A 25,940-nucleotide genomic window follows, 5' to 3' on the forward strand; every position below is an offset into this window, starting at 1 on the left:
AATCCTGCTAGAGATAATAGCTTATCTTGTTGTGTATAGTTCCAGCATATTACAATAATGAGTGCGGAAACAATCCGATGGAGTAAGTGAAAACAGTAATAACAGTAGGCAGTAGACAGTAGTTGTTTATGAAAGTTCGAAGATAAAATCTTCTACGTCTCCCCTTCTTCTGTTTCCAGAAGGTATCACTAAAAGACTTTGGATATTACAGTACAAAACTTGTACACACCCACTTCAGCAGGGCTTACCTTTTGCCTACTGAAACTCTTAGCTTCTCAACACAATTGAAATACAATACAGTAATGTTCTGGAAAAGACTCTTTTTCAGATTACAAACTCTTCTCAACAAGATATAAATATTTGAGCGATTTTAAAGAGTGTAAGAAACAGTAACACAAGATAATCTCAATCAGATCGGATATATGCTATGAAGCGTGTGCTACTTTTCTATAAGTTGAGCTAAAAGATATTTAAAGATTCGCAATTTGCTCAAGAAAACGTTGGATAGATAGGATTGAAAATTATTCAGCTTTTTCTTCTATATGGGTTTGTTCCATATATATAGGTAACTTGAGTCCAACGTCTATAATCAGAGATTGTCTCCTGTCTTCTGATACAATCAGCTTTATTACCGAAATGGGTTCCTGCAGAAAAGCTACAAAACAATCAGTCCTGTTTTATACTGAAATTGGTAAAGCGTATTAAATGACTTCGTACAGTAATTAATGCTGCAATTAATACTGGTACTAGGTAAAGTAACGGTAACATTTAAGGCTGATTTCGTTAAGACGTTAAGTCCCGTTAAGTCCTATCTTCTGCTTCTGATTCTATATCCGTTATGATAAACTTAGTACTTCTTCTAATTTTCTACTTGGTTAAAACTGTGTACTGCTTCTGGTTTATCAATACGCTAAATTCTGCTTTACATATGTCTGCTGTTTTTAACGAATGATCTGCTGGTTTTGATTTTCATCGCCACAATTAATTTAGGTCTATCAATATTATTTATTTAATCATGTTTTGTATGAAAACAAGTGACGTTTTTAACTTTTTTTGTTTTTTCATGAACATGAATTTTTAAGGCATGATTCGTGATCCAAAAGTTGTTGTTTTCATGTAAAAATGGGCTGCCATGAGTAAGGGAGGATCAAGGATTGTTTTTACACGATTTCAAGAGTCTTAAGAACACATACACGCGCTGAAAACACAAACCGATTACGCTGAAACCGAATTTGAACGTTTGGGTCATAGATGATCGGGTTTCATGATGTATGGTGCATAGCTTGGCTCGGTTGTATCCAGGGCTGGGCTAGAGTCGTGAAGGGTCAGGGAAGGGGTCTTAGCCATGCTAGGACTCGTGCACAAGGGCTGGGAAGGAGTCCTAGCAAGCTAGGACTCCAACCCGAGAGCACACTTGCAGGCGCTGGATGTGCAGACTTACAGGGAGTGAGGGGCTCGGCCACGGGCTTTGGGCTGGGCTAGGTTGACTCATTGGGGTCCTAGAAGGGTGCACAAGGGTCTGGTTAGGGGCTGGCGTAGCTTGGGTGCGTTGTGGCTTGAGGGAACGTGATGGAGTGCATGGGCAGAAGTTACGCGCGAGGCTTCTGTGATGTTTTGGTGGTTTGCTGCGTGGGGTCCAGGGCTTGGGCTGGTATAGGCTGGGTCTGGGCTTGGTCCAGGGATGGTAAGGGTTACGTGGGTTTGGTGGTGGTCGGCTGGAGGTGACCTAGGATGATTAGGAGTCTTCTTGCGTGACTTTCAACCATGCGCAGTTTCTGGTGCCTACTTTGCTGGGCTTGTCCGTGGCCCAGGGGCTCGGGCTGGGGGTAGCTCGGGTCTGGGACTAGCCTAGGGTCAGTGGAGGTCATGGGTGGTCAGTGGTTTTTGTTAGAGTAGGTGCCCGTCGAGCCAAGTGTTGGCCGAGTGTTAACAATGAAACTCTATGTATAAACAATCTTTATTTTAGTAATATTTGAAATTATTGTTTTGGCGCATATTTATCTGTATACCCATGCTAGTTGCATAGATAAAGTCCTTGAATATACAAATAGTAGAAAAAATATGAGATGCTCAAATGATGAGTATCATGAAACTCATATTTGGAATACTGTATATTCTAAACTGGTTCTAGTCGATTCAGCCGCCGCTAAGAAGGATATAGGCTGCTCGAGTTTGAGACTAGTATCTGCGATGTGAGTACCATGTTTCATTGGTAGGGGACATTGTGATGTCCGAACATGCAGATAGGTGCTCCTTGTAGATTGCACTGAACAACCCTCCATAAAGGACATTCAAAATGGTTCTTACTTATCGAGTGGAAACGTCCTAGTTTATGATTGTACACCATTAGTCTTTATGACCCGGGACAACATTGAGACTCTATGTGCTAGCATTACACTTTGACTTGTTTACCGACTCTCATGGGTCATCAGGTGGAAAGGTTGGGTGTTTTGTCGAAACATATAGGAGTTGATGCATTGTAGTAGTGGATTCACCGCTTACCTTCGGGTATGGATATCCTATGTGATCACATGTATATGTAATATGAAATCTCTGATCAGAGTATGGTGGTAATTATGAAAGGGGTTTCATAGATTACACCATCGATGCAACTACGACATGACACATAGTATCGATTCTATGACAGCTCTTGATATACCAATAGTTGTCGAATCGGTCGGGATATATGAGATGAAGGGACCGTACTGTAAGCTAACCATAATTGATTGGTTCTTGCAGGCACTATCACTTGATACCTAGGGAATCATGTAAGCGATGCTGCTAGGCGGTTAACATGATTGGTTGGATACTATCAGACTTGAGTTCTGACGTTCTTATTATCAAGGAGTTGATAAGTAAGAATGGAGCAACTGTACTATGCTAAAATAAGGACATGTTTAGTCCCGAATCACATTGTGATGTGAACCCACGGCTAGTTATATCATTGAACCATTGAGGGTCACACAAGTGCTAACTTTTTAGACCCCATTGAGAAGTAAAATAGTTCAATGTGTTGAACGGCTTATAAATGAGTTTATAAGCGTAAATAAAATAGAGGTGTGAAGGAGAATGTAACTTTTGATTTGAGGAAGTGTTCCTAAATTAAAAGTTGGCCAAATAAATAATGTATTTGAAAATTGTGATTTTCATAAACATTATTATGGACTAAATTAAATTAAATTCAAGTGTTGAATTAATTAAACACTAGTGGGCCTAGTAGGGTCCAAATAATTAAATTAATTCAAGTGTTGAATTAATTAAACAACATTGGGCCTTGTAGAGCCCAATTAGAAATAATTACTCAACTAGTGGGCTTGAGTAAAATCAAGTAAAGATTAAATGGTCTCAAATGTGTTTGAGACATTTAAATAAAAGTCCATGAGCCTTGTAATTGTTACAAGCCCAAATAAAATGTGCATGGGAAAGTGAAGAGTTGGGAGACAACTTTTTCCACATCCAAGGCATGGCATGCCTTGGGGATACACAACACTTTTCAAGCACCAAGAAAGTTGTTATCCCTTCTCTCGCATCACCTAATGGCCGAAATTTTCATATCCATTTTCTCCTCCATTTTTGCTTCTTCACTTTTTGATGAAAGCACACACTTCTCAAAGAAAAATGCTCTAATATTTATAGTGCAAAATTAGAGTGGATCTACCTTGTAAGTGTGGACCTAATTTTGAAGAAAGGAGTCCAAGAACAAGGCGGCTTGAAGATTTGTCTTGCCATTCAAGAGCTAAGGTGTTTACACCTTAGTTGTAGCCATCATCAATCTCTTGAGATTGATAGGTAATACTCTTAAACAACCTATGAATGTCATATTGTGTTTTTATTGTTATTTGCTACACTACTAGTGGGTGTCGTTTTTTACTTGTTGAAAATCATTTTTTTGAAACATCCGTTGCGCATCCGGGCACCGTAACCGATCCCCTTTCAAGTGGTATCATGAGCTATGGCTACAATTTTAGTGTAGCAAATACATGATATTATATTTAGGTCAATTTCTAACCGCATGAGACAATCAAAACGACAAATCGAAGGCCGGTTTTTGGGGTTTGGGCAGCAAGTTGCTGCCCATTTCGGGCAGCTCGGGCTGCCTGAGGGGCTGCCCATTTCGGGCAGCAAGGGCAGCCCTTCGGCCCCCTTCGAAAAATATATAAAAAAAATAAAATTTTTTGTAAGTTGGCCGGAATCCGGCGACAGAGCTCCGGCGACGGCGATGACGACTAGGGTTTTCAAAAGTCTTTTGGAATATCAAAGTGTCATGAGCCTTGAAGTTGTTGGGCCATTAGATGACTAACACAATTTGTGAATTTAAATGAGCCAAAATATTTTTTTGGCCATTAAGTTTAAATCCACAAAAGTTGTACATGTTATCTCATAAAATAAATAATTGAAGTTGGACTTTAATTATTTATAGTAAATGGTGATTTACAAGAAATTCGGTTATAAATAAATTAGTTAGAAAGTAGACAAAAGAGTTTGTATAATTTGTTAATTTAGTTTATAATCGTGGTGGTTAGTGATTGAATCAAGATATATAATATTGGATCAATTAATTATTGTGATAATTAATTGATGGTGTATGATATGTGATATTATGCATAAAGGATGATCAAAAGCCCAAGCCCAATTTGCTAGGTGTATGCTAGGATATTTTGTGTTGAATGATTGTAATAATTATCAATTTATAGAGTGAGCTTGGTTTATGGCCCGTTCCCACCCCATGAGATGTATCCCTATTTGCCATGGATATTTATTTGTAAATATTAGTATAGTGGAAGATCAAGATTGGAAGATGGTGGCCTTGATGATTATGAAGATCGAAGACATGTAAATATTGGAAGCTTATGTAATAGTTACATTTGCATCCCATGCATTTCCCTAGGATTGGACCTAGGCCCGTGTTTAGCTCACATGGGCCATTAGTTTTGGGGCGATTGATCATCCTTGTTTTGTTTACTGTTTATAATAAATGCATGATATGTTATAAATAATGAGTATGTGCGTTATTATTATGATAATAACAAAGTTGCATGAATCCGGCAAACATACGATCAAACATGGCGAGCTTTTAAATAAAATTAATGATGAGACCTTTCAAAATTAAAAAACCCTCATTTTGAATAAGATTCAAAATTGATATCAAGCCCGAAAAAGGGAATTATAAAGTTGTTTATAATTTTCATGTCTTCCATCGACAATGGGTGCATGATGAACGCTACCCGTGTTCGGGGCTCGGCTCATATTATTGGGGGGCCCTGGACACCGGAATGCTGTGACATCCATTGACATGGTGATGTGAATTACGTGGAACTCCCATGATTTCGGCCCATATTATTGAGGGAACTCATGGCGACCGTCCATTAAAGTTCAACATCGATGGGTAAGGCTTGACACGTAAAGATGAACGACGTCATATTATTGGGTCCTAATCAAATGTGAGACAAAAGTTTACGTAGAGGGTTGCATGATGATGCAATTGAAAACTACCTCTTAGGAATTGTGATTGGTTGATATTATTCGGGATCATGATTTGCTAATTGGACCTTACATACCTACTGAGGAAAGGAGTTTCCCGTTTTCACTAGAGGGTAGTGAAAAATGTGAAAACAGTGGGAGTAAAAATTTATGAAGTAAAAGTCCATACTTCATATCTTACTAAATATTTTAAAAATAGTCATTAACATTTATCTGTTTTACTTTTCAATACTTTTTGACAATGTCTTCGATTCGAAATTCTCTATCTGTAATACTCAACAAACATGTATTAACCGGACCTAATTACCTCAATTGGCTAAGAAATCTGAAAATCGTCTTGAATTCGGAAAGGATAGCGTATACACTTACTGAGTCGTCCCCTATTGAGGCTCCGACTGACTGTACTCCTGAGGAATTGCAGACTTACAAGGAATGGTGTGACCTTGACTTGAAAGCCAAGTGTTATATGCAGGCTTCTATAAAAGTTGAGAAGTCGGTTCTTTATGTGGGCTCTTCATCTGGTACGAAGACTGGTCCACCTGGGAAGGGAAAGAAGCGTTCTTTTCAACGTCCCAAGAAGAACGTGCCCTTGAAGAGGCAAGCTCCGAATCCCGTTGTGGCAGCCACACCAGTAAAGGCTGACAAGATTGCTGATATTTATCATCACTGCGAAAAGCCTGGACATTGGAAGCGTAACTGCAAAGAATATCTTGCCCAGAAGAGTTCTGGAAACGGTATGTTCTATATTGAAGTAAACATTTCAATTAACTCTATTTCTTTGGTATTGGATACCGGCTGTGGCTCATATCTCTGTAATGATTTACAAAGGATGGGAAGAAGTAGGAGAATTAGGGAAGGTAAAACCTTCTTGAGGTTGGGCAATGGAGCAAGAGTTGCTGCCAAGGCCGTGTGAGATGTTTACTTATTGTTGAAAAATGATTTTAAGTTGATTTTAAGAGATGTTTTGTTTGTACCTGATTTGGTGAAAAACATTGTTTTCATTTCTATGCTTGATAAAGATGACTATTCTTGTTTATTTAGCAAAGGTGTTTGCAACATTTACAAGAATGAATATTTAATTGGTACTAAAGAACTTGAAAACGATCTCTATAACTTAAAATTGAAAGATATTCCACTAAAAAATGTCCAAGCAATAATAACAACAAACAAGCGAAAGCAAGATACTCTTAATTCGGCACAATTATGGCATGCTCGATAAGGACATATTTCCCTAAGAAGGATGAACTAGCTAGTGGGAGTGGGCATGTTTGATATGTCTGATATTAATTCTCTCCCAACTTGTGAATCCTGTGTAAAAGGAAAGATGACCAAAATTCCTTTTACGGGCCATGTGGAGGGAGCTAATGGGTTATTGGATTTTATCCATACCGATGTGTGCGGTCCGCTTAGCATCACCACTAAGCATGGACATGCCTACTTCATCACCTTTACCGTTGACTTTTCGAGGTTTGGGTATGTGTATTTGATGAAATACAAGTCTGAAGCCTTTGAAAGGTTCAAAGAATTCAGAAGTGAAGTAGAGAAATAGTTGGGACGAAGCATCAAAACACTTCGATCGGATCGAGGTGGTGAGTACTTGAGTGCCGAGTTCCAAGAGTATCTTAGGGAGAATCAGATTCTCTCGCAGTGGAATCCGCCTGCTACACCACAGTTGAATGGTGTTTCGGAGCTTCGTAACCGGACGTTGATGGACATGGTTCGGTCTATGATGGGGTTCACGGAGTTGCTGCAATCCTTTTGGGGATATGCGCTTGAGACAGCGGCACTGTTGTTGAACAATGTCCATTCAAAGGCAGTTGATAAGACACCATATGAGATATGGATGGGTAATCCTCCCAAATATTCTTATCTTAGAATATGGAGATGCCCTGCTTATGTGAAGCAGGTAGTGGGAGATAAATTGGATAGTCGATCCATTTTATGTTATTTTGTGGGATATCCAAGGAATTTAGTTGGATACTATTTCTATCATCCTAAAGAAACAAAGGTGTTTGTTTCTAGGAATGCTACCTTTTTGGAAAAGGAATTTCTATTGGATAGATAAGGGGAGATGATAGAACTCGAAGAGGTTCGAGAGACACCCACAATTGAAGAACCCACACCCTAAGAGCCAAGAGAGGAGTTACAAGCTCCTAGAAGATCTGAGAGAGTCTCGAGACCACCTATGAGGTATGATCTGCTTCTTGAAGAGGGCCATGATGAGCCTAACCATGGATGTGATCCAAGGACCTTCAAGGAAGCGTTATCTGATGCCGATTCATCCAAATGGCTTGAAGCAATGGAATCTGAGATGAATTCCATGTATTCGAACCAAGTGTGGAATCTCGTGGATCCACCCGAGGGAACTGTTACCATAGGGTGTAAAAGGATTTACAAACGGAAACTTGGGGTGGATGTGAAGGTATTGACCATCAAGGTGCGATTGGTGGCAAAAGGATATACTCAAAGACAAGGAGTTGACTTTGAGGAAAACTTTTCTCCAGTTGCAATGTTCAAGTCTATAAGGATATTGCTAACCATAGCTGCATGGTATGACTATGAGATATGGCAGATGGATGTCAAGACAGCCTTTCTTAATGGGGATATTAAGGAAGAGATTTACATGTCTCAACCTGAAGGGTTTACATCTGTCGGAAGTGAACATATGGTATGCAAACTTCAGAGATCTATTTATGGTCTAAAGCAGGCATCTAGGAGTTGGAACCTCAGATTCGATAGTACAATCAAAGAGTTTGGTTTTACTAAGAATCCTGAGGAACCCTGTGTGTATAAGAAGGTCAGTGGGAGTTCTGTGACATTTTTGGTGCTTTATGTTGATGACATTCTACTAATTGGTAATGATGTAGGAATGTTGCAATCAACTAAAATATGGTTAGCGGATAAGTTCTCGATGCAGGACTTGGGTGAAGCATATTTTGTATTGGGAATACAGATCTATAGAGATAGATCGAGAAGATTGATTGGTCTCACCCAGTCCACATACATTGATACCAATGTGAAGCGGTTCTCGATGGATGAGTCCAAGAGAGGACATCCACCAATGTGTCATGGCGTGTCCCTATCCAAGTCTAGGTCTCCCAAGACTGATGCAGAGATAGCGGCGATGACACGCATTCTGTATGCATCTGCGATTGGTAGCATCATGTATGAGATGATATCTACACGTCCTGACGTGGCTTTCGCACTAAGTGTAGTGAGTAGATATCAATCGAACCCCGGTCTTCCACATTGGAAAGCTGTGAAAGACATCCTCAAGTATTTGAGAAGGACCAATGAATTGTTCTTGGTCCAAAGCGATATCGATGACTCTAAGTCAACCTCTGGGTTCATATTCATGCTCAACTGTCTCTGGGAAGAGTTCCAAGCAAGACAGTACTGCGGATTCCACCACTGAGGCCGAATAAATTGCTGCATCAGATGCAGCAAAAGAGGCTATTTGGATAAGGAATTTCGTCCAAGAGTTGGACGTCATTCCTAATGGAGTTGCTCTTGTCCCAGTGTTGTTTGACAACACGGGAGCTATAGCTCAAGCAAAGGAGCCAAGGTCTCATCAGAAGTCCAAACATGTATTGAGAAAGTACCACATCCTTCGAGAGATTGTGGAAAGAGGAGAAGTCTCGATTGACAAAGTCGGCTCCGCAGATAATGTTGCTGATCCACTAACTAAGCCTTTTCCTGGACCATTATTCGAGTAACATCGCGAATCGATGGGTTTGAAGCATATGGGTAGTTGGCTCTAGTGCAAGTGGGAGATTGTTAGAGTAGGTGCCCGTCGAGCCAAGTGTTGGCCGAGTGTTCACAATGAAACTCTATGTATAAACAATCTTTATTTTAATAATATTTGAAATTATTGTTTTGTCACATCTTTATCTGTATACCCATGCTAGTTGCATAGATAAAATCCTTGAATATACAAATAGTAAAAAGAATATGAGAAGCTCATATGATGAGTATCATGAAACTCATATTTGGAATACTGTATATTCTAAACTGTTCCTAGTCGATTCAGCCGCCGCTAAGAAAGATATAGGCAGCTAGAGTTTGAGACTAGTATCTGCGATGTGAGTACCATGTTTCATTGGTAGGAGACATTGTGATGTCCGAACATGCAGATAGGTGCTCCTTGTAGAGTGCACTGAACAACCCTCCATAAAGGACTTTCAAAATGGTTCTTACTTATCGAGTGGAAACATCCTAGTTTATGGTTGTACACCATTAGTCTTTATGACCCGGGACAACATTGAGACTCTATGTGCTAGCATTACACTTTGACTTGTTTACCGACTCTCATGGGTCATCAGGTGGAAAGGTTGGGTGTTTTGTCGAACCATATAGGAGTTGATGCATTGTAGTAGTGGATTCAGCGCTTACCTTCGGGTATGGATATCATATGTGATCACATGTATATGTAATATGAAATCTCTGATCAGAGTATGGTGGTAATTATGAAAGGGGTTTCATAGATTACACCATCGATGCAACTACCACATGACACATAGTATCGATTCTTTGACAACTCTCGATATACCAATAGTTGTCGAATCGGTCGGGATATATGATATGAAGGGACCGTACTGTACGCCAACCATAATAGATATTGGTTCTTGCAGGCACTATCACTTGATGGAATCATGTAAGCGATGCTGCTAGGCATTTAACATGATTGGTTGGGTACTATCAGACTTGAGTTCTGACGTTCTTATTATCAAGGAGTTGATAAGTAAGAATGGAGCAACTGGGGTATGCTCAAATAAAGACATGTTTAGTCCCGAATCAAATTGTGATGTGAACCCACGGCTAGTTGTATCATTGTACCATTGAGGGTCACACAAGTGCTAACTTTTTAGATCCCGTTGAGAAGTAAAATAGTTCAATGTGTTGAACCGCTTATAAAGGAGTTTATAAGCGTAAATAAAATAGAAGTGTGACTTCTATAAGGAGAATGTAACTTTTAATTTTAGGAAGTGTTCCTAAATTAAAAGTTGGCCAAATAAATAATGTATTTGAAAATTATGATTTTCATAAACATTATTATGGACTAAATTAAATTAATTCAAATGTTGAATTAATTAAACAACATTGGGCCTTGTAGAGCCCAATTAGAAATAATTATTCAACTAGTGGGCTTGAGTAAAATCAAGTAAAGATTAAATATTTGAGACATTTAAATAAAAGTCCACTGACCTTGTAATTGTTACAAGCCCAAATAAAATGTGCACGGGGAGGTGAAGAGTTGGGAGACAACTTTTTCCACATCCAAGGCATGGCATGCCTTGGGGATACACAACACTTTTCAAGCACCTGGAAAGTTGTTCTCCCTTCTCTCCCAACACCTCATGGCCGAAATTTTCATAGCCATTTTCTCCTCCATTTTGCTTCTTCACTTGTTGATGAAAGCACACACTTCTCAAAGAAAATTGCTCTAATTTTTCTAGTGATAAATTAGAGTGGATCTACATTGTTAGTGGTGGAACTAATTTTGAAGAAAGGAGTCCAAGAACAAGGCGGCTTGAAGATTTGTCTTGTCATTCAAGAGCTAAGGTGTTTACACCTTATTTGGAGCTATCATCAATCTCTTGAGATTGATAGGTAATACTCTTAAACACCCTATGAATGTCATATTGTGTTTTTATTGCTATTTGCTACACTACTAGTGGGTGCTCGTTTTTCACTTGTTGAAAATCATTTTTTTGAAACATCCGTTGCGCATCCAGGCACCGTAACCGATCCCCTTTCAGTTTTATGGCTTGGTTGAGTCCTAAGAAAACTAGAAGTCCTAGTCTTGTGGAAGATATTCACGTGCAGAATGGGGGTCTGTCCAGGAGTGTGTGTGTGAGTTAGGGGCTAGGTCCAGGGGCCAGGGCTGGTCAGGAGGGTCCCTAGGTGGGTTGGCTCAGGTTGGGATCGAGGTGGCGATGGCGAGGCTCGAGTAAATTAGGAGATGGCTCAGTGTATTCAATAAGGTGTCAAAAACGAAAACTAAAAGGCTAAAAATTGAATCCATTGGTCCACGAGTGTGGCTCATGACTTGGAAGGGTAGAATAAATAAAAAAATGCTATATTTAAAATTTGGAATCAAAATACTGAGTTTTGGAATTATCCGGGATTTAATCGCCGCACCAAACGCTAATTAATGAATTAACTGAAAAGCCTAGTTTTAATGTTAATAAAAAGCTCAAATAATTATTCAAAGTCTAAGTTTTTAATTTGGAAAATTTATATTAAGTTTTGGTTTAATTCGGGATTAAACTCATTAATACGTTATATTTAAAGATTAATTTAAAAGTCATCGATTTAAGCCAAATAAAAATATGAGAAAATTCATGTAAGCTTAAATAATTATTTGGGATATGATAGAGTCAATGAAATTAAGAAAATGTCAAAAAGGTGAAATTTTACGTCCAGGGGTAAAACGATCATTTTTTACATAGAAATTAGTAATCGTCATGGCAGTGCCCTGAATGCTGTTTTATGTGCTAATATGATTATTTTCTATAGTTATGGATGTTTATGAAATTTTATATGTTAAAATGATGTTTTAAATGTTTAGGGAATTTTATATGTTTATGATTTAATAAGTAAAAATATTATTTTAAAGGTTTTGAGGTTAAAATATCATTTTAAATGTTTATGATTTTTAATATGTTCAAATGTTTAGTTTAAACGATTATGGATTTTTATGATAAAACAATAACGTTAAAAGATATGTTGCATGCTTGTTTTTAAAAAGAAAATGATATTAAATTCATGGATTTTATGAAGTGATGAAAATGTAAAACGTTGAAGGAAGTGAAATAATTATGACTATTGATAATATGAGAATTTGAGGTAACAATGAAAATATCATGAGGGGAAAAGCCCTAGAGGGAGCCAATTTTCTGGAGAATGCCCAAGAGGAAACCCATGCGTGGGAAAAGACCCCAGAGGGAGCCCGTCTATAGGAGAAGGCCCCCGAGGGAGACCCGACGATCGTATTTCCATTCGATGAGGATAGGCCAGGGCCCAGTTAACCGGTGAGATTGTTGCTGGTGTTCCCCGTCGCCCAGTACTGCGGTTTCATGTAGATGGATCCATCGACTTTTTGAGGTTCTACTGTTTGGGCCATAAGTTAATCGTGGATATCATGAATGTCTTTGGGACACGTAGATTTTCGAAGAAAATATTTATAATTCATGGTTACTAGTTGAATTAATTTTTGGGAATTACTCATAAGAAATAATGATTCGAGGATTTTCAATGACTTGGGAGTAAGAAAATGTATAAATTGAGATTTTAAGTTTTGATGGAAGTGTAATATTGGTTATGAGAATTGATTTTGGGTAAATAAGTATAAAATTTTGAAATTATGTTATCGGAAACCTGTAGAAGGAAATTAAGAACACCAAAAATTTATGGGTTAATCGTAGGATTTTCGAAATTTAGGACCAATTAAGATAATTTTGAGGAAATTAAGAATTAATTTTCAATTGTTAAGGAATTTGGGGACTAGTTTAGCGATAAGTGAGAATTGAATGGGTTAAATGATAAGAATTTTCGATGATTCAGACTTTTAAGAATATAGAACCTTGAGATATTATGATTATAATGTTACAAGGAATTTTAATCAAGAGTTTTTAAGAATGAATCGATATTAGGCTTGAAAATCTAAACGTTAGCGGATGCGTTTGGGATTTTAAGATTGAAATATGATAAGTTGATGAATATTTTGTGTATAAATAAGGAAAATAATATACGATAAGTCTGGTCATCCATCTTTTAATGTTAGGAATTGTAAGAAAAGTTGAAACTCGAAGTTACAATAGTAACATCACTAAGTCATTATGAGTCTTTTTAAGTTGTGATTTGCAAATAAAGATTTAGAAAGAAAATTTACTTGCGATCAAGCAGACGTAAGGACATTCTAGAGCTTAAGTTTTATCAGAGTAGCGTAGCGAAAGCGTTGATTTTTGGGATACTAGAACTAAGTGTAAACTTTTGATTAGCAAGGATAGGCGAATTTCGGGGACGAAATTCAATTTAAGGGGTAAGATCGTAACGCCCCGAAAATTTGAAGGTCCACGCGAACCACATGGATACAAATTATTAAATTACTTGTGTATTTCAATTAAATGTTTTAATTGTATTAATTATGTTGTGCATATTGACATGTTTAAAATATAATTTTCCACATTATTGCATTAAAATATATTTTTAAAGGTTATTCGAGTTGCGATCGAGGAACGGAGACCGAGGACTGAAAAATAGAAAATATTTTTATTAAATAATTGTTTTTAATTATTTAAAAGAGGGTTGATGTTTTTTCTTACTTTTGAAAGTAAGGGGTTTTGAGGTGATTTTATACGCCGGGACGTAAATTTTATCGGTGTTGGTTTTTCAACAAAAATACAAATGTTTTGGCAACCCGGCTAATAAATTCACAAACTTTATTAAACAAAATTATTTTTAATATTTTAATTAAGCACTATTGGGCTATTTGGGCCTAATTAACTTTCTTATTGGGCCTAAGCCTTGTTAGGGGTTTATTTAGAATTTAAAATACAAACCACCCCCATAATACACACACATCACACGCCTCCCTCACCCAACAAACTACTAGGACTCTTCTTTTCACACCATACCCGACACACACAATATTTGCAAGAGGAAGTTCGATATTTGTAAAGGGAAAAATCAAGCCATCGTCTTGTCGTCGCCGTTCTTCAATCGCCAACGTCTTCGTGCGTTTAAAACGCAAAGGCACACCATATTCTTTTTTCAATCATGTATCACACCATATTATTTATTTAATCATGTTTTGTATGAAAAAAAGTGACGTTTTTAACTATTTTCGTTTTTGCATGAACATGAAATCTAAGGCATGATTTGTGCTCCAAAAGTTGTTGTTTTCATGTAAAAAGGGGCTTCCATGATTAGGAGAGGATCAAGGATTATTTTTACACGATTTCAAGAGTCCTAAGAACACATACACGCGCTGCAAACACCAACCGATTACGCTGAAACCGAATTTGAATGTTTGGGCCTTAGGTGATCGGGTTTCATGATGTATGGTGCATAGCTTGGCTCGGTTGTTCTAGGGCTGGGCTAGAGTCATGAGGGGTCAAGGAAGGTGTCCTAGGCATGATAGGACTCGTGCACAAGGGCTGGGAAGGAGTCCTATCCCGAGAGCACACTTGCAGGCGCTGGATGTGCAGACTTTCAGGGAGTGAGGGGCTCGGCCTGAGGGCTTTGGGCTGGGATAGGTCGACTTATTGGGGTCCTAGGAGGGAGCACAATGGTCAAGGCAGGGGCTGGCATAGCTTGGGTGCGTTGTGGCTCGAGGGAAAGTGATGGAGTTCATGGGCAGTAGTTACGCGCGAGGCTTCTGTGATGCTTTGGTGGTTCGCTGCATGGGATCCAGGGCTTGGGCTGGTATGGGCTGGGTCTGGGCTTGGTCCAGGGATGGTTAGGGTTAGGTGGGTTTGGTGTTGGCTCGGTTGGAGGTGACCTAGGATGACTAGGAGTCTTCTTGCGTGAGTTTCAACCATGCGTAGTTTCACGTGCCTACTTTGCTAGGCTTGTCCGTGGCTCAAGGGCTCGGGCTGGGGGTAGCGCGGGTCTGGTACTGGCCTATGGTCAGTGGAGGTCATGAGTGGTCAGTGGTTTTATGGCTTGGTTGAGTCCTAAGCAAACTAGAAGTCCTAGTCTTGTGGAAGAGATTCACGTGCAGAATGGGGGTCTGTCCAGGAGTGTGTGCGTGAGTTAGGGCCTAGGTCGAGGGGCCACGGCTAGTCAGGGTGGTCCCTAGGTGGGTTGGCTTGGGTTTGGCTTGAGGTGGCTAGGGCGTGGCTCGAGTAAATTAGGAGATGGCTCGGTGTATTCAACAAGGTGTCAAAAAAGAAAATTAAAAGGCTAAAAATTGAATCCATCGGTCCACGGGTGTGGCTCATGACTTGGAAGGGTATAATAAGTAATAAAAATGCTATGTTTAAAATTTTGAATCAAAATATTGAGTTTTGGAATTATACGGGATTTAATCGCCGCTCGAAACGCTAATTAATGAATTAACTGAAAAGCCTAGTTTTAAGATTAATAAAATTATGAAAAATTATATTTAAGCTCAAATAATTATTAAAAGTCTAAGTTTTTAATTTGAAAACTTTATATTAAGTTTTGGTTTAATTAGGGATTAAAACGCATTAATACGTTATGTTTAAAGATTAATTTAAAAGTCATCGATTTAAGCCAAATAAAAATATGAGAAAATTCATGTAAGCTTAAATAACTATTTGGGATATGATAGAGTCAATGAAATTAAGAAAATTTCAAAAAAGTGAAATTTTACGTCCTGAGGTAAAACGGTCATTTTTTACCTAAAAATTAGTAATCGTCATGGCAGTGCCCTGAATGCTGTTTTATGTGATAATATGATTATTTTATATAGTTATGGATGTTTATGAAATTTTATATGTTAAAATGATGTTTTAAATGTTTAGGGAATTTTATATGTTTATGATTTAATATGTAAAAATGTTATTTTAAAGGTTTTGAGGTTAAAATGTCATTTTAAATGTTTATTTTTTTTAATATGTTCAAATGTTTAGTTTAAACGATTATGGATTTTTATGGTAAAACGGTAACGTTAAAAGATATGTTGCATGCTTGTTTTTAAAAAGAAAATGATATTAAATTCATGGATTTTATGAAGTGATGAAAATGTAAAACGTTGAAGGAAGTGAAGTAATTATGACTATTGATAATATGAGAATTTGAGGTAAGAATGAGAATATCGTGAGGGAAAAAGCCCTAGAGGGAGCCCATTTTCTGGAGAATGCCCAAGAGGAAACCCATGCGTAGGAAAAGGCCCCAGAGGGAGCCCGTCTATAGGAGAAGGCCCCCGAGGGAGACCCGACGATCGTATTTCCATTCGATGAGAATGTTGCTGGTGTTCCCCGTTGCCCAGTACTGCGGTTTCATGTAGATGGATCCATCGACTTTTTGAGGTTTGAGGAAAGTTACAATTAACGATCTGAATTCAATAAAAAATAAATATGCATATGCTCATGATAAAAGGATTTATGTTATGAATGAGGGAAAGGAAAATGTTGAGATTTATGTTATGCATGTTCATATGAATATGTTGAGGATAATATGAAAAGATTTACGAAAATGTTTATAAAAAGTTTATAAAAATGTCTATGTTTAAAGTTGATGCATCATTATGAAATTGTTTTTTATTTAAAGTTTATGCATCATGAAAATGTTTATGGAAATGTTTATGTTTAAAGTTTATGCATCTTCATTAAGACAATATTTTTAAGTACAAGTATTTTTCACTGTTGTATGTGATCTGTATATGTATTACTTGTTATCAAGATTATGGTGTGTTGAGTCTTTAGACTCACTAGGTGTGATTGATGCAGGTGATTATGCTAATTATGATAATTGAGGTCTTGATGGTTGACTTTGCTGGACTGAAGGTGCACATAACCCGATGACCGACGCTACTTTCCGCACTAGTATATGTTTTATGATTTTAAATTATGTTAAAGATATTTTTACGACGATTATTTATGAGTCGTTTTTGAGAGGTTATAGTATGTGCTATACTTTTCAAATGTTATTTTTAGATTTAGTAAAATGTTAGTTGGTTGTTTTATTTTAAAATGATGTGCAAAATATTTTATGTAAGTTATATGGTTCGGCCGATGCTATGTGAGGTTTAGGAAAAAAAATTTCTAGCACTTTTTAAGTAAAACGAATAGCAGACGTTTCAGTTGGTATCAGAGCAAAAGTACTGTAAAGGGTTGTGCCACCATCAGTGCCGGGAAGATCAGTCGTCAAGCCTCAAACTTGTAAGTTTTACATGCTTTATATGATTTAATATGATGTTACGTGCATAAGTACATGAATTATATGTTTATGTCACATGTTTAATAGCTTTATGAAGATAAATGTTTTATTTGCTCTAGAATTTTTATACGTGATATGATATGATAAGAAATTATTTGATTTCAACGCATGTTGGCTTCGTGGTGGAATTGGATTATGTTGATTTTCAGATTTTAGTATTGACGTTCTACTGTTTGGGCCATAAGTTAATCGTGGATATTATGAATGTCTTTGAGACACGTAGATTTTCTAAAAAAATATTTATGATTCATGGTTACTAGTTGAATTAATTTTGGGGAATTACTCATAAGAAATAATGATTCGAGGATTTTCAATGACTTGGGAGTAAGAAAACATATAAATTGGGATTTTAAGTTTTGATGGAAGTGTAGTATTGGTTATGAGAATTGATTTTGGGTAAATAAGTATAAAATTTTGAAATTATGTTATGGGAAATCTGTAGAAGGAAATTAAGAACGCCAAAAATTTATGGGTTAATCGTAGGATTTTCGAAAGTTAGGACCAATTAAGATAATTTTGAGGAAATTAAGAATTAATTTTCAATTGTTAAGGAATCTGGGGACTAGTTTAGCGATAAGTGAGAATTGAATGTGTTAAATGATAAGAATTTTCGATGATTCAGACTTTTAAGAATATAGAACCTTGAGATATATTGATTATAATATTACAAGGAATGTTAATCAAGGGTTTTTAAGAATGAATCGATATTAGGCTTGGAAATCTAAGCGTTAACAGATGCGTTTGGGATTTTAAGATTGAAATATGATAAGTTGATGAATATTTTGGGTATAAATAAGAAAAATAATATACGATAAGTCTGGTCATCCATCTTTTAATGTTAGGAATTGTAAGAAAAGTTGAAACTCAAAGTTATAATAGTAACAGCACTAAGTCATTATGAGTCTTTTTAAGTTGTGATTTGCAAATAAGGATTTAGAAATAAAATTTACTTGGGATCAAGCAGACGTAAGGACATTCTAGAGCTTAAGTTTTATAAGAGTAGCGCAGCAAAAACGTGGATTTTTGGGATATTAGAACTAAGTGTAAACTTTTGATTAGCAAGGATAAGCGAATTTTGGGGACGAAATTCAATTTAAGGGGGAAGATCGTAACGCCCCGAAAATTTGAAGGTCCACGCGAACCATATGGATACAAATTATTAAATTACTTGTGTATTTCAATTAAATGTTTTAATTGTATTAATTATGTTGTGCATATTGACATGTTTAAAATATACTTTTCCACATTATTGCATTAAAATATATTTTTAAAGGTTATTCGAGTTGCGATCGAGGAACGGAGACCGAGGACTGAAAAATAGAAAATATTTTTATTAAATAGTTGTTTTAATTATTTAAAAGAGGGTTGATGCTTTTTCTTACTTTTGAAAGTAAGGGGTTTTTAGGTGATTTTATACGCCGCGACATAAATTTTATCGGTGTTGGTTTTTCAACAAAAATACAAACGTTTTGGCAACCCGGCTAATAAATTCATAAACTTTATTAAACAAAATTATTTTTAATATTTTAATTAAGCACTATTGGGCTATTTGGGCCTAATTAACTTTCTTATTGGGCCTAAGCCTTGTTAGGGGTTTATTTAGTATTTAAAATACAAACCACCCGCATAATACACACACATCACACGCCTCCCTCACCCAACAAACTACCACGACCCTTCTTTTCACACTATACACGACACACACAATATTTGCAAGTGGAAGTTCGATATTTGCAAAGGGAATAATCAAGCCATCGTCTTGTCGTTGCCGTTCTTAAATCGCCAACGTCTTCGTGCGTTTAAAATGCAAAGGCACACCATATTCTTTTTTTAATCATCTATCACACCATATTATTTATTTAATCATGTTTTGTATGAAAACAAGTGACGTTTTTAACTATTTTCGATTTTGCATGAACATGAAATCTAAGGCATGATTTGTGATCCAAAAGTTGTTGTTTTCATGTAAAAAGGGGCTTCCATGATTAGGGGAGAATCAAGGATTATTTTTACACGATTTCAAGAGTCCTAAGAACACATACACGCGCTGCAAACACCAACCGATTACGCTGAAACCGAATTTGAACGTTTGGGCCATAGGTGATCGGGTTTCTGGATGTATGGTGCATAGCTTGGCTCGGTTGTATTTGGGGCTGGGCTAGAGTCGTGAGGGGTCAAGGAAGGTGTCCTAGCCTGTTAGAGTAGATGCCCTGCAAGCCAACTGTTGGCTAGGGATTTTATTGACTCGGTTGTAATTGACAATCTTTATTTTAATATAATTCATCATTTCATGGTTTGTTATTTCTTTATCTGTATACCCCTGTTATCAAACATAGATAAAGACCTTGATTATACTTTAATACAAATGAATCGTAATTCGATGTTGAATCTCGTTTGTAAACACTGCATGATCTAAATTCGTTCCTAGTCGATTCAGCCGCCTAAAACATGGATAAAGGTCGCTTGAGCTCGAGACTAGCATCTGTGATGTTGTGTACTGCGTTTCTTAGTAAGGGCATAGAGATGTCCAAACATGCAGATGGGTAGTCATATGATGATTATACCGAACAACCCTCCCTCGGACTTTCCAAGTGGTTATCATTCATCGAGAGGATAAGTCCGTGGTTATGATTGTACACCATTAGTCCTTACGACCCGGGACAACACTGAGGCTCTATATGCTAGGGCTGTGCTTTGACTCGTTTACCGGCTCCATGAGAGTCATCAGGTGGCGAGGTTGGGTACAGTTGCGACACATATAGAAGCCAGTGCATTGTAGTCGGGGATTCATCGCTCACCTACGGGTGTGTATATCCTATGTGATCTAATGAAATAATAGTGCATGGAATCTCTGATCAGAGTACGAGATATACATTGGAGAAGGAGTTCTCAAATAGTACACGCGATGCCACTATTATAGTTATCACATAGTTATCGAATTATTATGCAACTCTCGATGAACCAATGGTTGAAGATTCGATCGGGATATATGAGATGAAGGGACCGTACTGTACGCTAATCATAATCGACTGGTTCTTGCAGGCACTATCAGTGATACCTAGGGGATCGATCATGGGGCGATGCTACTAGACGCTCTTACCATGATCCGATGGGTGCAATCAGAAATGAGTTCTGACATTCTTGATCAAGGTGATGATAAAAAGAATGGGGCTAACTAGGGTATGCCCGAATAAAGGATTATGTCCTGAATCACAAAGATTTGTGAACCCACGGCTAGCTGTATCCCTGAACCATTGAGGGTCACACAAGTACTGGATTGTTTGTTCCCGTTGAGAGAATAAATTCAAGAAGTTGAATTTATATTATATAGTAAATTCAAGGAGTTGAATTTATGATAATTAAATTTTGAGAGAATAAATTCAAGGAGTTGAATTTATAAAATTTGAGAATTTAATTTATTAAACTCAAATGTTGGGTTTAGTAAATATTAAATTTTGGAGGTGATGAAAATTCAAGTAGTTGAATTTATAATTTAAAAATTAAATTCAAATGTTGAATTTATAGTGTATTTAATTTATTAAGCTCAAAAGTTGAGTTGATTAATTAATTAAATATGGTGGATAATATGTTTAATGAGCTTGTAGGAGTACAAGTCCAACATATTAAATAATTAAAGTTATTAATGGGCCTTGATTAATGCATTAAACTAGTATGACTAGCCCAATTAATTAATCAACCCAATTAATGTTCATTAAAGGCCCAATTATTATACTATGATAATTAGGTCATGGGTTAATATAAATAAGAGTAGAGTAGAGAAACCCTAGCCACCACCTCAAAGTGATTTTCGAAAATCACACCACCTCCTCTCTCAAATATTTCGGCCTCCTTGAAATATTTTAGGGTTTGAGTCGTCTCTCGATAATTAATCTCCATCGTAAATCTCTTCCAATATTTCTAGTGCAATTTGGAATATGAACATACAATTCAGTCGTGGACTTGATAGGAGGATCAAACAAGGACTCCCTTGAAGAAAGTTCGTAGGAAATCAACAAGAGCTAATCCGTTTATACCGGATTAGTTGAAGTCCAGTGATTTATTCACCAAAGGTATAATTTTCTAACATCCTATGTATGTTTTGTTAAAATCATACGAGCGTACAAACCAAATAAAATTTTGATTTTCAAAATAAATAAAAAATTTTAAAACTTCCACTGCGTTTGAGCGTGTAGAAAACCAGATCCAACATAGCCATGATAGGACTCGTGGACAAGGGCTGGGAAGGAGTCCTAGCCCGAGAGCACACTTGCAGGCGCTTGATGTGCAGACTTGCAGAGAGTGAGGGGCTCGGCCAGAGGGCTTTGGGCTGGGATAGGTTGACTCATTGGGGTCCAGGAGGGTGCACAAGGGTCTGGGCAGGGGCTGGCGCAGCTTGGGTGCGTTGTGGCTCGAGGGAACATGATGGAGTTCATGGGCAGTAGTTACGCGCGAGGCTTCTGTGATGCTTTGGTGGTTCGCTGCGTGGGATCCAGGGCTTGGGCTGCTATGGGCTGGGTATGGGCTTGGTCCAGGGATGGTTAGGGTTAGGTGGGTTCGGTGGTGGCTCGGCTGGAGGTGACCTAGGATGACTAGGAGTCTTCTTGCGTGAGTTTCAACCATGCGCAGTTTCTGGGGCCTACTTTGCTGGGCTTGTCCGTGGCTCAGGGCTCGGGCTGGGGGTAGCGCGGGTCTGGTACTGGCCTAGGGTCAGTGGAGGTCATGGGTGGTCAGTGGTTTTATGGCTTGGTTGAGTCCTAAGCAAACTAGAAGTCCTAGTCTTGTGGAAGAGATTCACGTGCAGAATGGTGGTCTGTCCAGGAGTGTGTGCGTGAGTTAGGGGCTAGGTCGAGGGGCCACGGCTAGTCAGGGTGGTCCCTTGGTGGGTTGGCTTGGGTTTGGCTTGAGGTGGCTAGGGCGTGGCTCGAGTAAATTAGGAGATGGCTCGGTGTGTTCAACAAGGTGTCAAAAAAGAAAATTAAAAGGCTAAAAATTGAATCCATCGGTCCACGGGTGTGGCTCATGACTTGGAAGGGTATAATAAATAATAAAAATGCTATATTTAAAATTTTGAATCAAAATATTGAGTTTTGGAATTATCCGGGATTTAATTGCCGCACGAAACGCTAATTAACGAATTAACTGAAAAGCCTAGTTTTAAGATTAATAAAATTATGAAAAATTATATTTAAGCTCAAATAATTATTAAAAGTCTAAGTTTTTAATTTGGGAAATTTATATTAAGTCTTGGTTTAATTCGGGATTAAAACGCATTAATATGTTATGTTTAAAAATTAATTTAAAAGTCATCGATTTAAGCCAAATAAAAATATGAAAAGAATTCATGTAAGCTTAAATAATTATTTGGGATATGATAGAGTCAATGAAATTAAGAAAATGTCAAAAAGGTGAAATTTTACGTCCAAGAGTAAAACGATCATTTTACACCTAAAAATTAGTAATCGTCATGGCAGTGCCCTTGTGGGGACCCGGACGCTAATTCATTCCTTAATCGTCTTTAGGAATAATTCAAATAATTATTATAAACAGGGTCTAATTTTTTTTTTTAAATACACAGCGGAAACGTAATGTAATTCAATTCAAATTACATATTAAACATAAACATACAAATCTTGTATTATCTACAAGAATTCAACTAGGTTCAATTATATATATCAGTGCTGAACCCTAAGTTGTTTCGAAGCCCGGATCTCCACGCTATCTAGTCCAGCCTCTTTCTCTTCTTGACCCTGATCCTATCCCACCTGTTGCCATGCACACATACAAACAAGACAACAGCCGGATAACTCCGGTGAGAATTATATTCTCAGTATAAATCATGTTTACATGCAATCATAAAAACAATATAAAAGCATATAACAAATATGTCTAACATGTATTCAAATCAGAATATAAATCCATATCAAGAATAAATCATATTCTAAACATGTACCATCATCAGGAACATAAATCAATATGTACCATATTTAGGAACATAATCAACATGAATCAATATAACTGTCAGTTAGACTCATGACTTCACATTTAAGACTAGACTCAATCCTAGTCTAGGGATCCCGGTTTCCAGAAGTTAGCATTCCCATATCAACCAACAGTAATAGAAAAGACTCCAGTTCTATCCACGTTGATAGGGTATCGATCACCAGTAATAGAAGAAATACCAATTCTATCCACATCGATATAGTATCGATCACCAGTAATAGAAGAAGCTCGTATTCTATCCACATCGGTATAGTATCGATCACCAGTAATAGAAAGAACTCCGATTCTATCCACATCGATATAATATCGATCACAAGTAATAGAAGAAGTTATGATTCTATCCACATCGATACGGTACCGATCACCATTAATAGAAGAAGCTCCGATTCTATCCACATCGATATAATATCGATCATCAGTAATAGAAGAAGTTATAATTCTATCCACATCGATAGCCAAACATCCGGTGACAGACTTTGGCACAATCGCCAATACACTATCTTGTGACATTGTGCAATGTGCCCGTGGCGATCCCACCACTATCGGGCACTTCTGTCACAAGATTACTCGTCTAATACCTGCTTCTATAAATCAAGAGAACAAGTACATCAATCAAATCAATACAATAAGATAAAGTATGTGATTTGGGGAAACTCGAGCCAAACCTCACTCGAGTTGTGCAATCCCAACTCAACATTAATTTATACATTTATCTTCTCGCTCTGACGAAGACGAAGTCCTGCATTCAATCCTGTCCATTCTCACTCTGGTAATAACAATACCGAACAGACGCAATATCAGTATACAACTCAGTTCAAAACCTGTTCTGATTAATACTCAAATCAAAACATAATCTGATCAATGCCCATCGACATATGATATCACAATACCATCTCAGTCAATACCAAATCTGATCAATATCAATTTACTGATGTTTTGACGGCATAAAAATACAGTCCCGATAACCCCGTCAATTCCAACATCACAGATATAATACCAGAACTCATAATCAATATCGGTGCAACTCATAATTCCAATAACAATACAAATCTGATATCGAATCTCAGTTAATCAATTCCAAAAATCATAACAATTACATAACCAGTCCGTTTCTTAATCTGACTTCGATTCTATGATGTCTAACATGTCAAGAACATCATATATGACTTCTATTCGATTCTGACAATTTCATAATTTCAAACGATATCTAAATGTAACAAAACTTACGTCCAGTTGTAGCTGTCGTCGCTAGGAACACAGTACTGAAGTCGGATTTAAAATCAGACGGGCGGATCTCGTAAAAATCGAAATTCTACGATTTGGAACCCTTTTCCCCTTTCCTCGAGCTTCTCCCTCGATTTCCTTCAAGATTTACGTTTGTATGTATATATATATATATCAAATCGCATGCCAATGAAACGTGGTTGATTTTTAATCTGCATGTCTCGCGCATATGCGCGACCCCAACCGGCACATATGCGCGAGACCTACTGGTCTTAATGCGCTGCTTCACAACTTCTGGCGCATATGCGCGCCTCAACTCCGCGCATATGCGCCAAAGGTTCTGTCTCAAAACTTTGGCTACAGGATTACTCGCGCATATGCGCGCACTGACATCGCGCATATGCGCGAGACACCATTTCTCGGCGCGTGTGTCTCGGCATCTCTCGCCCATATGCGCGTCTCACCTCGGCGTATATGCGCGAGGTTCTCTGGACAAAGCATACTACAGCTCGCGCATATGCGCGCCATCACTCCGCGCATATGCGCGGGATCTTCTGCCCAACTCGCACACAGCTCGCGCATCACGTTGCGCATGTGCGCGAGTGGCACCTCCCTCGCACCTAATTCGTGTCTTTTCTCTTCTGTCCCGGTCTGATCCGTTTTATCCATAATCATCTCCATTACTCAATAAATCATTCCAGCTTAATCTCAGATTACGGTAAATACACCCAAATCATTTCTGTTTACGGTAATCAAATTCTCGGGCCTTACATTTCTCCCCATCTAAGATATGATTTCGTCCTCGAAATCACAGGCGATCAAATCAGATAAAGAAGGAATGTATAATAGAGGTTACTTCAGCAAATTCATTCTATCAAACCATTCTGATAAAATTACCTGCAAATACTGGCTATACAACCTCCGTATATACTAATCAACAGCTCATACCAAATCAATATCATCAGCTGTTATCAAATGCAATCTCAGATATTACCGTAATATCGTTCCCATTCAGCGAAAATCTGCAGTACTCACTGTACAATGTCTCGTCTGTAGCTATCTCCATGCTCGTTTGATAGCTATCATTATTGTACAATAATTCATAAAGTGACAAGACATCAGGTCACTAGTGCTAAAATCCAGCACTACAGTTCCTGGATATCCTCCAGTATCTAGATAGTCCACTCCAACTATCCGTCAATCTATAAACCATAGATGACAAATTATGCTATATATCCTGCCAAAAGTACCAAAATCAACCAAAAATCATGGTATGATATAATCAACTTTGGCATTCAATACTATTTGACCCCTTTTCTGACATA

This window comes from Primulina tabacum, chromosome 10, assembly GCF_025594145.1.
Source record: "Primulina tabacum isolate GXHZ01 chromosome 10, ASM2559414v2, whole genome shotgun sequence".
Taxonomy (NCBI): Eukaryota; Viridiplantae; Streptophyta; class Magnoliopsida; order Lamiales; family Gesneriaceae; genus Primulina; species Primulina tabacum.